This window comes from Marmota flaviventris, chromosome 3, assembly GCF_047511675.1.
Source record: "Marmota flaviventris isolate mMarFla1 chromosome 3, mMarFla1.hap1, whole genome shotgun sequence".
NCBI classification, from domain to species: Eukaryota; Metazoa; Chordata; class Mammalia; order Rodentia; family Sciuridae; genus Marmota; species Marmota flaviventris.
In genome coordinates, this window is record NC_092500.1 from 42,350,413 (window position 1) to 42,365,281 (window position 14,869).

The 14,869-nt window shown below is 39.9% G+C and overlaps 1 protein-coding gene across 9 annotated transcripts in view; it reads left to right on the forward strand.

Annotated features, from left to right (window-relative positions):
- The window catches only part of Nap1l1 (nucleosome assembly protein 1 like 1), a 60,649-nt gene that overhangs the window by 15,047 nt on the left and 30,733 nt on the right, over positions 1 to 14,869 (forward strand). For 6 of the 9 annotated variants that reach the window (XM_027921457.3, XM_071609675.1, XM_071609677.1 and 3 more), the window contains exon 1: positions 12,412 to 12,529. The exons of 2 other annotated variants lie outside the window; for them this stretch is intronic. The gene's annotated coding sequence lies outside the window, so the exon portion shown is untranslated. Of the gene's footprint in view, positions 1 to 12,410; positions 12,530 to 14,869 lie in introns of those variants that run through there. One more of the 9 variants, XM_027921538.3, reaches the window with a different exon arrangement.

Below are 14,869 nucleotides of genomic sequence, written 5' to 3' on the forward strand. Positions count from 1 at the left end.
TTCTCTTTTCCCTCCTCCTCCTCCTCCTCCTCCTCCTCCTCCTCCTCCTCCTCCTTATCCTCCTCCTTCTGCTTCTCTCTCTCTCTCTCTCTCTCTCTCTCTCTATATATATATATATATATATATATATATATATATATATATATCTCACACACACACACACACACACACACACACACTTTGATGTTGCTCTCCACCCAAAATTCTTTGAGAGCAGCTGCCTCCGGACCAATGCCTTCAAAAAAATGAAGGAGGTATTTCTCACATTTTTTATTGTCTCAGATTTATTCTTCCCTACATCACATTAAAGCCAGCTTAGTTGTCTCAGGCTTTACCTAAAATCACCGTTACTAAAAGGAATCATAGGAGTTAGGGAAAATATTTTTTTTTCTTAGCAGTACTGGGGATTGAACCCAGAGGCACACTACCACAGAGCTCCATCCCTAGCCCCATTTATACATATATTCATTTATCTTGAGGTAGGATCTCTCTAAGTTGGCAAGTTGGCCTTGAACTTGTGATCCTTTTGCCTTAGCTTACTGGGTAGCTGGGATTACAGGTGCATAACATTGTGGCCATACGAGGGAAAGTATTTTTAAACTCTATGTTTTATAAAACTATTCTCATAGTCTAAACCAGAAATTGCATACTTTTTCCATAAAGTGCCATATGCTAAATAGGCTTTGTAGCCATATGGTCTTTTTTCCAGCAATTTAACTCTGCCATTGTTGAATAGTGGGGAAAATAACCTCAAATGATATACAAACAAATGTGTGTGGCTATTTTGCAAAAATACTTTATATACAAAAGAAGGCATTAAAACTGGGCACAGTGGCACATGCCCATAATCCCAGTAATGCAGGAGGCTGAGACAGGAGAATTCCAAATTCAAGGCCATCCTTAGCAACTTAGTGAGACCCTGTCTCAAAAATAAATTTTAAAAAAAGGAAAAATAAAAAGGTTTTGGGTGTAATTCAGTAGTAGAGCACCCGTGGGCTCAATCCACAGTAACAATAAAATAAAATAAAATAGGCATTGGGCTGAATTTGGCCTGTGGTCTACATTGTGATGAACCCTGGTCTATCCCAGGACTGAAGACTGTCCAGTAGAAATGTAAAGTAAGTCACAAATGTAATTTAAAAAATTTTAGCAGCTATTTTTTTTTTAAAAAAAGGAAAAAGGAACCAATGAAATTAACTTTAACAATATGTTTTTAGTCCCATATATCCAAAATATTAACATTTCAATGTATGATTTATATCAAAAATTTCTAATTAAATATCTTTAATTCTTTGTGTTCTCTGAAATCTAAGTGGATTTTACACTTCTAGCACATCTTAATACAGACTAGCACATTTCAAAAGTTCAATAGTCCATGTGGTTAGTGGCTACTATATTGGATAGGACAGCTCTAGACTGCCCTATTTCTACTTCCTCACCTTCTTCCCTTCTTCTAGGTCTACCCATTTCCTTCCACTCACAAGGCCTATTCCAGTATCATTATTCCTTTCCTGCATTTAGGATATTCAAGGGGATTGCTCTGGAGCTGCTTATCATGGCCTTCATCACTGCAAAATCCATAGAACAGTGTGGAAGTCTATGGGATGAGGTTGTAGGGTGTCCCAGGAGAAAGAGCTAGCAATCCACTTTCTGAAAGGCAGGCAGATATGTGTGCATACTGATAAATCCAGTAACTTTTGAGATTTCCTACCAGAAGGAGTTTTAGAACCTCCTCTTTATTTTTCCTTCATTATTTAGAGCATGTCAATTAGTTCTGGAGTTCCTCTTCTCTGTCTCTGTCTTTGCTTCTTTGTGTCTCTCAGAACAAACACACACACACACACACACACACACACACACACAGGCAAAATATGTCTTCCATGTAAATGGGGTTATATATTGACAAAAAACATCATACCTCAAAAATGCATGTAATACATCTAACCTACTGAACACCATAGCTTAGCAACAAAGTATGCTGTAGAATATCGGTTGTTTCACCTAGTGATCACATGGGTAAGCTGGGAACTGAGACTCCCTACTGCTGCCCAGCATCCAGAGTGTAGTACTTCATACTGCTAGCCCAGGAAAAGATCAAAATTCAAAATTCCTAGTATGGTTTCCATGGAATACTCAGGCTTTTACACCATCATAAAGTTGAAAAATTACAAACCATCATAAGTCAGGGACCATCTGTATTATTGTTATACTGCCTGACCAAAAGAATACTAGTTCTTGAAGACTAAACCATCCAATAAATTTATAAAGAGGAAGAGTAACATTCCCCCCCAACTGCCCCTGAATTTGTAATGCTGCCTCACTCACTTTAGAATCAAAGCTTTATGATGAATTATAGAGCAGTATAAATTCCTTTCCTTCATCTTTTTACCTCCCATTCTCCAGTTTCACCTGCCTGGGTTTGCTGAGAAGCAGACTCATCACTGAGCCACATACTTCTTATGGCCATACCCCTAGTTGCATGAAGACACATCTGGAAACTTGTGAAGGTCCAGCTGAATTCTTAGGTCATGGCTGTATCAACTTGGATGGGGCCAGACAGCTGCAACAGAGACCCCAACTACAGCGTCCTAAACAGTAGAGAGTTTGTGTCTCATCATATAACCATCATAAAGAAGGTAGCCTAGGTCTAAAAGGCAGCTTTGCTCTGTGAGACTATTTAGGAACCTTTTCGTTATGTTGTTTATCACCCCATGGGGCTTGTCTTCCTCCGCATTGTTGAAGACTGCTAGCCACCAAACCATTCTGTATGATATAGCTGGAAAAACAGTGGGAACATGGGAGCAGGCATTTGAAATGCTTTAAAATTGAACCCTAGAAGCAGCACACATAATTTCTGCTCATACTCTATTGGCAAGATTTATGTGTCAGCTTTTAGTTACTGTGACAAAATACTTGAGAAAAAAACAACTTAAAGGAGGAACAATTTATTTCTACTCATGGTTTCAGAGATTTCAGTCCATAGTTGCTTGGTCCCATTGCTGTGGGTTGTTGTGAGGCACAGCATCATGACAGGTAGCCTGAGTTATGCCATTCAAAGGTACTTTGAGTAGAACCCCTTGCTTTGACTAGAACCCCACCTCCTGAAATTTCTAAACCTACTAATAATCCCTTAAGCTATTAATTCATCAATGGATGAATCCACTGGTGAGATTAGAGCCCTTGTGATCCAGTTACTTCCCCAAGGACACACCTCTGAGTGCTGCTGCATTGAAATCAATCCTTCAACACATGAACTTTTGAGGGACATTTTAGATCCAAATTGTAATAGCTTAGCAACACATACATCTCAATATGTGAAAGGCTAAGGAATGTTGTCTAAGAAGACAATCATGTACCCAGGAAGGAGGAAGAGAAGAGTGAATTTTGGTGGGTAAATAATAAACTCTGTCAAAGGGTATTTTTCCCAGGCTGACTGGGCTGTGGTTGTATGGGGATCATTCTTCCAATTTCAATTACATCATCTTATTTAGTAATTTTAACAGTCCTATAGAATAAATATTATTATTTCCACTTCATAGACAAGGAAATTGATATCCTAGGTTATTTTACTTTCATAGAATAGTACTTTTTTTAATAGTACATTCTTCCTTTTACTATACTATATATAAGGCATATATAACAATATATCCTCAACTAGATTATACAATTGTATCCCCAGCATTACAAAATTCAGCATCTAAACATAGCAATTGCTTAGCAAAATTTTGTCTAGTGAATGAATGCATGAATGACGAACGTGTATTTATGCACAGACATTAGATACTGAATATCAAACTCCAAATCAGGATACACATGACCTTCTCCTGGGGTCCTAATTTTATAGGATGACTCACAGAACTCAGGGAAGCATTTGCTTACATTCACAAGTTTATTAGATTATTAAAGGATATAATAAGAGAAAACAGATGAATAGCCAAAGACATATGTGAAGTAAGGTCTGGCAGAAGGGGAGCAGAACATCCTTTTCCAGTCAGCCATCTTGGGGGCCACTCCAGTGTGTTGTCAGTTTGGAATCTCTCCAATCCTATAGTTCAGGGGTATCTTTGGAGGCTTCCCCATATTGGCACCAACTCAACTGTAGCCCCTCTTCCTTCCTGGAGTATGGGGCAGTAGACCTAAAGTTCCAAGTTTCTAATCATGGCTGGGACTTTCTTAGTGACCAATTTCTATTGAGAAACTCATAGAGTGACATCATTAGAGCAAGAGACAGTCTTGTCACCCAGGAAATTCTAAGGGATTAGGAACTGTCAGGTACTAGGATCAAAGACCAAATATCAGAACAAAAGATTCTTCCAGCACCCCAATTGCTAAGAAAATTATAGGGGGTCTTAGCAGCTGTGTGCTAGGAACTGGGGAAGAAAAACAAAAATTATATATTTCTTAGCATAAATCACAATATCATAAGGGGTATCAAAGATGGCTACTAATTTCTTAAATAATGCTGAGTCATGGGATTTTTGTTTAGTTAGGTCATCAGTTTAGCATTAACAAAAACACCAAACCAATAAAAAAATCTAATTTCTTTTTTTTTTTGGGGGGGAGGGGTACTGGGGATTGAACTCAGGGGTATTCGACCACTGAGCCACATCCCCCACCCTATTTTGTATTTTATTTAGAGATAGGGTCTCACTGACTTGCTTAATGCCTCACAATTGCTGAAGCTGGCTTTGAACTTTTGATCCTCCTGCCTCAGCCTCCTGAACCGCTGGGATTACAGGCATGCGCCACCATAGCCGGCTAAAAATCTAACTTCTTAATGGTTCAGTAAAACCAGGTAGGGTCAGTCCTTAGATCCAGAAAAAAAGAGAAAGTAGCCAACACTGAATTCGTATGTGGTACGCATTTTGTGTCCTTCCAAAATGTTATTAGGTAAATAGCATATAATTTTTACTTATTCAGAATGAGATTCAGAAAGATTAGATTATTCATTCAGGTTTAGTCAGGTAGGAAGTGGAGGACTATGGGATTTCAATCTCTACCAGCTGGCTTCCAAAGCATCTTCTTATAAAATGTAAATATTCAGAAAAATAATCTGATTTTCCTATTTAAAAGTACTGAAATAGTAGTTTCATCCCAAATAATAACTGTATCAAAATTCATTTGTGAAATATCTCATTTGATCCTCTAGGTGGTATACAGGCAAGACTTGCTAAACTAGTTTAGCAGTGAGACTACTAGGATAGGAAGAGTGGGTTGGTAACATTGTTGCAGCCATGTTCTACCTTCTCCTGAATCTTTTTTTTGAGGGGGGGCTATTTCATTGTTGCCTCTACTTAAAGAATTAATTTTAATTATTTTATCTCATTTAACCATAAACCTCTGAGGCATAGCTTCCCAGATTAGTATGAAAATCACTGTTCTAAAATCACAAGGATTTGTCTGGAGCACAGGTTTAGTTCTGTACTAGCCATGGGAATGTGACCCTGGGGATAAAAGAAACTGTACTTTAAAGGAGATGAGGCATAGGGAGCGCTACCAAACCTCCTCCATGTCCCTGGTGTTAAGGACTTCCTCAACCAGTAAAACCTGCTTTAATTTTCCCCTCTCAATTGTTTAACTCTAGGTCAGACGGAGTAAGTGATTGGGGAGTTTGGGGAAAAGAACTGGGCAGGCAAAGCCCAGTCTCTTTTTGGGTTCCTTTTTCTTCAGAACCATTCTACATTTTGCTTTACCAGGATAGTGATGGGCTTGTATTAGTAAGAGAAGTCTTAGCAAGTCCAGCCCTCTGCACCTATAAAGCCATGTTCTCCAACCTGCCTTATCTGTAAGAAAGATGATAATTGGATCTCTATTTGTCTGCCTCCTGATTGCTCTCTCAACGGGTTACAAACTCAGGGAAAATGGACTTTATGTACTGGTTACCTTGGAACTCAAGAAGATAGTTTTTTGTTCACATGTTGTTTGTTTTTATTTTTTAACCTTCCTTGCTGATAGAAGTGTCTTAAATTAACTATAAAGTTGAGTCTAAGTTACAAGTAAATTTTGATGTGTGAGTCGAGTGTTAACCTGTGGATGTGAAAAACTTTTCTATGCAATTATACACCTAAATAGGTATTACTTTCTCACAAAAATCAGTTTTTGTTATAGGTGGTTCTGACAAAATTTGGTATTTTGGACATTTCAAAATGCCCTAAGAGAAATGGAATGATAATTGTTATGCTAATAAGATGTCACTAAAGTTGGAAAAATGGAAGTAAAATACTTTTAAATTTCGAGTCATCAAAGTGATTAGCAGTAAAATGTGTTAGTTGAATTTTAGATACAAGAAAGTCATAAAAATTTGTTCTTTGAACTCCTACTATTTCTTCTCAACTAATGAAGACCCATTCCCCTTCCTCATTTGCATCTCAAACACTGCTGTCCTTTACTATCCTCTTTCCAGGTCTTCCCTCCTGGCTTTTCCTGTGTTGTTAATGATATAAATGCTGGGCTCCTGGTCCTCATATTTGTCTCTTAATTGAAACCTTTTCCATGGGCAGCTTCATCAACTATGTGCTGAAGATTTCTAGATCTCTCCTTTACTCCCAAATTATTTACCTGAATCACATATTTGGTTTCTAACTGCTAGAGACTTGGCTTCTAACTGCAAATGCAACATGTCCAGAATTGAACTCATTTTATGCACTCTATCTTCCAAATTGGAAGATTCATATCAAAATCTGTTTTTCCAACTTTTCTTTAAAAATTGGAAAATCTGATAATATTGACTCTGTGACTACAATTGAGGTTGGATCTGAGGAGTAGCTACCCCCTTAAAAAGAGGTCTATGGGATTGGGAATGTGCCATGTAGTAGAGCACTTGCCTAACATGTGTAAGGCCTTAGGTGCAATCCCTCACATCCTGTTGTTCACAATGTTTACCACTTCCCACTATTGTACACAACTGGTTGAATTCTCAGTATGTTTCCAGTCTGGCCCTGTAGATGTTAGGGTTTGTGATCACCTATCTAGGCCATACTAGACCATTTGTTGAATTAATAAATGAATCAAAACAAAAATAAGTAGTATCATTCCTTTCTGTTAAGACTGAAATTACTGGATTTTACTGAATCCACAAGTTACTAAAACTGATTACAACTTTGTGTAAGTTACTAAGCCTTTCTGTACCCTCAGCTAATTATCTATAAATAAAGATATTACTAGTAACTACTTCACAGAGTTATTGTGAGAGCTAAAATGTATAGGTGAGAGAACAGTGCCCAGCACGTAGTAAACTATGGTGTTTGTGGCTTCAACTTCTACTGTTTTAGTTACTGTCTTATGGATTTTTTAAAAACATACCTCCCCCAAATATTTCTAAAAGAGATGATTTCATAAGATTTAAAAACTTAAGAGTTAACCTGGCTCATCCAGGTTAACTCTTAAGTTTTTAAGAATACATCTTTAATTGTGTGAAATTTTCATTACTAAGAAGTGAAAAACCTAGTTATTGAAAGAAAAATGAAGACTGGCATGGTGGCTCATACCTGTAATCCCAGCTACTTGGGAGGCTAAGGCAAGAGGATCATAAGTTCAAGGCCAACCTAGGCAACTTAGACTCTCAGAATAAAAGATAAAAAGGCTTGGGGATAGTTCATTGGTTACTCTTAGTTTCAATCCTTAGAACTGCTAAATAAATAGTGATACTTCTAACAAAGGTGAGGTCTTGACACCTGAAAGTATGAGGATGAATAAACCCAAAATGGATTGATAGACACTTGATACCAACTCCTTTCATGATGACTTGGCCAAAGTTTGTCTGTGTGAAATTCGTGCCCAGGTAAAGGCAGGCATCATTATTTGTGCAGTTCTGTTTTCCACATGACCTTGAACAGCTAGATCCAATCTTCTTCCCTATGGCTGGAGTTGTTGTTGTTGCTGTTGTTGTGTGTGTGTTTGTGTGTGGGGGGTGCTGACCAGGAATGCCTGATCTATTGTCACAAAATATGTTCTTATTTCTCTTTCAACATTTGTTTTCAGTGTCACTTCTGCACAGTCTTCTCTGATGGCCTGACCCTTATTTTAAGCAATTACACTGAGTTATAATGCTTGTTTACATGCTCATTTCTCTTGAAATGAATTCCTTGAATCCTAGGACTACATCTTATCCATTTAAATGGAAAGGATGTAGTTGCATGCAGAGGTTCTGATGCTAAGATCCTTGTAATTCAGTCTGGCTCTGCCACTAACAGGCCCTGTGAACTTCAATTTCCTCATCTATGATAAAGAGATAGTAAGAGAATATTTATGCAATGATTTTTATATCATTTTGAACTCATGAATATTTGTTTACTTCTTTGGGTTATAATCCAACATTATTATTATTTTGTTGATGAAATTGCTCCAGCTCTTTCAGATGGCTCCTGTGTCCTTTTGACAAGCTTCCATCTCTCTCTCCTCTCGCCCTAAATTTTTTATTTCTAACACTATAAAATGTTCCAGACTCATCTGGTATTTTCCCTCCTTTAACTGGCAAATGGTATTTAGAAGACAAGATTTATGTGCTGTGTATGCTTCTTGTTATGAGTATACCACTGCTTCTAGGCTTAGTGGACAGAACTAGGGAATGGGTATAGGTTTATTAAGTTATATATAGATACATATCTCGATCACTCCAACAATCATCTATTTGTCTATAAACATAAATTTGTACTAATTTCTCTGACTCAATCTAGTACCACAGGGTACTCCTGTATATTTGTGACATTTTCTAGGATAGTGAAGGGCCTGGCTCCCGATATCTACAATTGTTTACTTATTTGCTTGACCCTAATATTATGGGTTGAATTATGTCACCCTAAAACTCATGTATTGAAATCCTAATCCCCAGTACCTCATAATTTGACTTCATTTGGAGATAGAGTCTTTATTTTGGAGATAACCTAGTTAAAATGAGATAATTATAGTGGGCCCTAATCCTACTGATATCCTTATCAAAAAGAGGAATTTTGACACAGACACACATACAAAGGGAAAAGATGACCATCTACCAGCCAAAGAGGGAGGCCTGATACAGATCCTTCCCTCATAGCCCCCTGAAGGGACCAAGTAGTTGTTCACAACTCGATTTCAGATTTCTCGCCTCTAGATCTATGAAAAAAATGAATCACAGTTGCTTAAGTCCCCAGTTTAGTATTTTGTTATAGTAGCCCTAGCAAACCAATACAGATGTCCTAGTATACCTATAAAGTTAATTCATATTTTCTAATGCTTACCTAATGAGATATTTACCAACTATAATAGGATGTTTACATATAGCTCTTTTTGCCTCTATCCAATGAACATCCAAACTTTATTTTCCAAAGTCGACTTCCTTTTCACTTACCCCTTCAATAAAATATACATTTGTAATATACTTAATTTGTCAGTCTATTTCCATCCTATAATTCTCCAATATCTGGTTGATTTTTTAAAATTCCAAAACAGCAAATAGATTTTGACAAACATATAAAGTTATGTTCTCTACTACCTATAGAATACGAAACAATTTCATTACTTTAAAAAGTCCCTTCTGCAACCCTTCTGGAGTCAGTTCTTCACCTCTCCCCCAACCTCTGCCAATAGAAAGTTTTCTATCCCTAGAGGTTTGCCTTTTCCATGTATTATATAAATAAAATCATAATATATAGGCTGGCTTCTTTCACTTAGCAAAACTTAACTGAGATTCATCCATGTTGTTGAGTGAATTAGTATCTCATTCCTTTTAATTGTTGATTAGTATCCCATGGTATGGATATACCACTGCTTATCAATTTACCTGTAGAAAGACATTTTCATTTTTGATTTTGGCAGTTAGGAATAAAACTGCTGTCAACATTCATGTCCTGTTATTATTGTTTCGTATTGTGTGTGTGTGTGTGTGTGTGTGTGTGTGTGTATACATCTTTTCAACTCACTTGGCTAGGAGTAAAATTATTGGTTCACATGGTGAATGTATATTCAACTTCATAAGAAACTGCCAAACTGTCTTCTAAAGTGACTGGATTATTTTGCATTCCCCGTAATGAATTAGAGTTCCCATTGTATCACATCTTTTCCAGCATTTTGTACCAGTAAGCTTTTTTCCCCCAAATTTGAGCAATTCATTTTAAAGATTCATCTGTGTAGTATTAACCATTTTACATTCAGTGTTCTGATACTTAATACTATATGATGTACATCCACCACATTTTACTATCAATTCTCCCAATAATGTGCACTCTAATCATCTTCAAATTACACCATATAACTTGTTTTTGTAATTCATTATGATCTCAAAGATGTTCATTTTTTACCTTTTGGTACTGGTGATTGAACCCAGGACTTTACACATGCTAAGTGCACATTCTAATACTGAGCTACACTCCAAGCCCCTAACCTTCTTTTTTATTAACAAGTTGCTAATTAGCCATGAAATTGGTGAGGCTTCCTGGAATGAGATGACATTCCAGGCTAACATCTCAATTTTATCTCAGAAATTCTATCACTATAAAGGTTATGGAAAGTTTAGTTCATTTTAATATGCTAATTATCTTGCATTGGGCATAGCTTTAATTAGAATATAACACTTTTTTTGAGGGGTGGGGGGGAGTACCAGGATTGAACACAGGGGCACTAGGCCACTGAGCTACATCCCCAGCCCTGTTCTATATTTTATTTAGAGACTGGATCTCACTAGGTTGCTTAGTGATTCCTTGTTTCTGAGGCTGGCTTTGAACTCTCGATCCTCCTGCCTCAGCCTCCTGAGCCACTGGGATTACAGGCAAGTGCCACCACTCCCAACAGAATGTAACACTCTTGAGGCTCCTATTGAAATGAGTCAGTGCCATATACTATTGAGCATGGGTCTATCTTGTTCATGTATAGTTGGTTCTTCCTGAAGTGCCATTATCCATGCCATCACAATCTTTGTTGGCTTTATATCAATATTGATTAGGGAAGAAGGCTAGAAAAACAAGAAAATCATGTATGAAAAACCCAAAGAAACAAGTAAACCAAGGCATTTGTAGAGCGGGGAAAAGAACCAATTTCATTAAGATTGGGGGGTACCCAGAAAAAGCTAGGTACTTTAATGGAACACATAATTACTAAATGTGAGGATTCATATAGAAGATTCTAGGCAGTTTGAAGCAATATTTAGAGAAGAGGTTCTCAAACTTTTCCCTTTACACTCTTAAAAACTGAGAATTCCAAAGAACTTTTATGTGCATTATAATTATATTTATTATATTAGAAATTAACATATAGAAAATTTGAAGTTTTTCAATTAAAAACAATAATAAAGCAATCAATGGCAACAAGGAAAAATCTTCTGTATGAAATACAACAACAAAATGAGTGGCATTGTTGTTTCACATTTCTGTAAAGCTCTTTCATATATGGTTTTACAACAGATGACTGGATTCTCCTGTCTGCTTCTATTTCAATGTTTCCTTGTCACATGTCGGGAGCCTCTGGAAAACCCTGCCATAGGCTTGAGAGAGTGTGAGTGTAAACCGTAAACAATGTCCTATGAATACTGTTTACCAATGTCCTAGTATTATTATAGAAATAGTTCTGACGGTCCTCTTTGAAGGACCTGGGGACACTCAGGCTACACTTTGAGAACCACTGAAAGTTACTATTAGACAATCCAATGTCAACTGAAAATTAGCCAAGAGGTTTCGTAAGTTAGGATTTACATAGGGTTTACTTTTTTTAGAAAGATGACACAGCGGACATACTGAATGGTCTCATTATAAAGTAAGCTGAGAACACAGAAAACATGCTAATTTCATCCATCAAATGAAAAGCAGAAATAAGGGACTGCTCATTAGGTAAGAGAGTTAGATGAAGGGCACCCCTAGAAGGCGTGGACACACTCTAAGGACAAGTAAAACCGGCAGAAGATGCCGCCAAAGTAGTCAGGAGGAAAGAACGGTAGTTCTTAGGTGAGGAAGGAAAATGGTTTCCAGAGGCCAGGGAGTTGAAGGAATTAGGCCAGGACAGGCATGGGAACCAAGAAGAGATCAACGTCAAGGGCAGCGCGAGCGCAGCGCTGGGCTGCTGCCCACCATCCTCATTGCCTACCCACCTTCGCCCCCCAAGGTGGGCCAGGGGTGAGACGGGAGGGTCAGGGCCGTGCCCGACTACGAATGGGGTTACGGTTTGTTTTTCAGTGAAGCCAGGAGAGAAAAGAGATGGCTGGGTGCTCAATAGAGGGAGGAGGATAGACCGTGGCGGGAACCCGAGGAGCCCAAGCTGGACGCTGAGGAAGAGCCCACCCCGCTGGTTGGAGACCTCCGCAGAAGAAGGACGGTTCTGTTACTAGGCAACCAGGCCCGGGCCCGCCTCCCGCCCCTGTTGCCAGGAGACGACGAGGCCTGGGGGAGGGCGGCTGAGCGGGCCCTACGTGCTGACGCTAATTGTATATGAGCGCGAGCGGCGGGCTCTCGGGTCTTTTTTAGCGCCATCTGCTCTCGGCGCCGCCTCCTGCTCCTCCCGTCTCCGCTGCCTCCCTGAGTCACTGCCTGCGCAGCTCCGACCGCCTGGCTCCCCGAACTAGCTGCCGGTAACGGATGGGGGCCTGAAAGGGAACGTGGAACGTGGAGTTGGTCGGGCGGCCTTCACGGAGGGGAGGGACGGTGGAGCGAGAGCAGTGGCTGCTGGCTGCCCTGGGCCTCCGGGTCGTCCGGTGAGGCCGGAGTGGTCTGCGGAGTCTGGACACGGCAGCCTGAGAGGGGCCCAGGGCCGACCGGTGCTTTTTTCAGGGGCCGCTGAGGAGACGCGGGGGGTCGGCGCGCCCTACCGTGCTTAAGGTTTCTCGGGGCCCTGCCGGCTTCTGCGCGCGGACGGGAGCGAGGCCGCGGCGACGCCCGGGTATTTTAGAGGAGTCGGCTGCCGCGCGGCAAGGAGCGGGAGGCGCTGGGAATGCGGGCCGGGCCAGTGTGGAGCCCGCCACCTCGACGCCTCTGTCTTTTCCCCCCCAAAGTAATAACCCGAGGGAGGCCGCTGGGGGATGGAAAGAACCGGGAAGGCTGCGAATTCCGACGGGAGGGAGGGAGGGGCCGCTGAGGGACCAGGCCCGAGGCAGGGGGGCGGGGAGGCTGCGGGGCTCTCCGCCCACTGGGGGCGGTGGCCGTGCGGGGCGGGGCGGGGACCCCCCTCCCCCCCCCCCCCGCGGCTTCCTTCGACACGTGGTGAGGGGGCTGCGTGGCGAGGGGGCTGCGTGGCCGCCTCCTGGCCAAGATTGGAGACCCTTGCAGCGGGTGGGAGTGTGTGTGGGGGGGGTGCTATTCTTACTTTCAGTGAAAGTTGTAGAGTTGGTAGGATATGAAAAGGAATGATGAGCTCATAAGTCCCCGTCCCCTAGGTTTCCAACTCTTAACTGCTTCTCTTTGGTCTTAAATCTTTATTGGTACCAGAGGAAATTTCGAATGTTAGCTGATACACTGCCAGGATTTTAAAGAATTAATGCGTGTAAAGCGCTTATTTTAGCTGTTATTAACAAAAGATAGTATTGTGTGTCCCAGATACAGTTAGAACTTAAGATGGGGAGGTGGGTGTCTACACCCACCTTTGTTTTTGAGGAGTGGGGAAGGGGAAGGATTGATCCTCATCTATCTAAACCTTCAAACGTTTCTAAGAAGGTAAAGGGTTTGGCTTGTTATAGTTTAGATTCTCACAGGCTTTCCGACATTATTTCCTTTAATGAGGTTCCCACAATAGGATACTTCACTAGCTATTTTTAAGGTGAATGGGGTGGCGGGTTAATATAAACTGACCAACCCAAGTGAGTACCTGCTACCTTGTCAATGTGCCCCATTTCAGTAAAAATCTCTTGGCAATTAAAGGAGGCGGCCACTGAGGTCCTGTGGGGGAGGGCTAGTACAAAGGATCACTCAAGCAGGCACAGGCTGTCCTCAAGGAGTCCCTGGTTTAAACTATTACTGGTCTGATGAGTTCCAGGAACACTATACTTTGAAAATCTCAGAATTTAAACCGGTTGCAAATTTTCAGGAGAGGTGTAAAAGAAAATTTGCCATTTTTGAAAATACCATCAAAACATCTTTTGAAAGTAGTGTCTGTGTCCTCTCTTTTTTTTTTTTTTTTTTTTTGCATGCTGGGGATTGAACCCAGGGTTTTGTGCATGCTAGGCAAGAGTTCCACCCCTGAGCTACACCCCCAGCCCATGTCCTGTTTTCTTGTCAGCTTAGATTAATGCTCCTTATCTTAGAAGTAATAGTTCTACCTTTAGATAAGAGAAAAATCATACACATATATGTAATTTATTTAAAACTGGAGGAAAATGAGGTTTTCAGTGGTCTTTAGGGATTTTAGTGTCTCAAGCTTGTTTGAAGTTGCTAAAGTGGAAATACATGTTCTAAATCTAAACCGTGCAGTTGTACTTTTAAGACTGGAGCTAACATAAGCAGGTGTACTTAGAAGACTTAATCTTTTGTGATTTTAAAATGTTCTTTTCAAGCCAGTTGTTGGTTAAAGTAATGAAATGAGAAACTTCACCATACTTGGGTGCAAATCTTTGTAAATTTTATCTATTGTGAAATATCTGCTTTTTATATTACACCCATTAATTGAACGAATTACTAAGTTAATACTAAATGAGGCACATGACTGTCCTTACACAAGGTTTTTTTTTTTTTTTTTGGTACACTCCTAGCAGAAGTAATGTGATCTAAATGCCATAGCTTATTTTATTATTCAATTTGCCCATATTGGCCCCAGGTGATTAATTTGATTATAAATTCTTAAAATATTTCAAAACAAGTGGTCTTTCTATAGAAGGGGCTAAAAGAAGCAGAATGCTTGATTTATAAAGGTCTGAGGATGTCAAAACAAAATTTTGTTACTTTATTTAGTATTTTGCTTGGTTGTAAATTCTCAATATAAT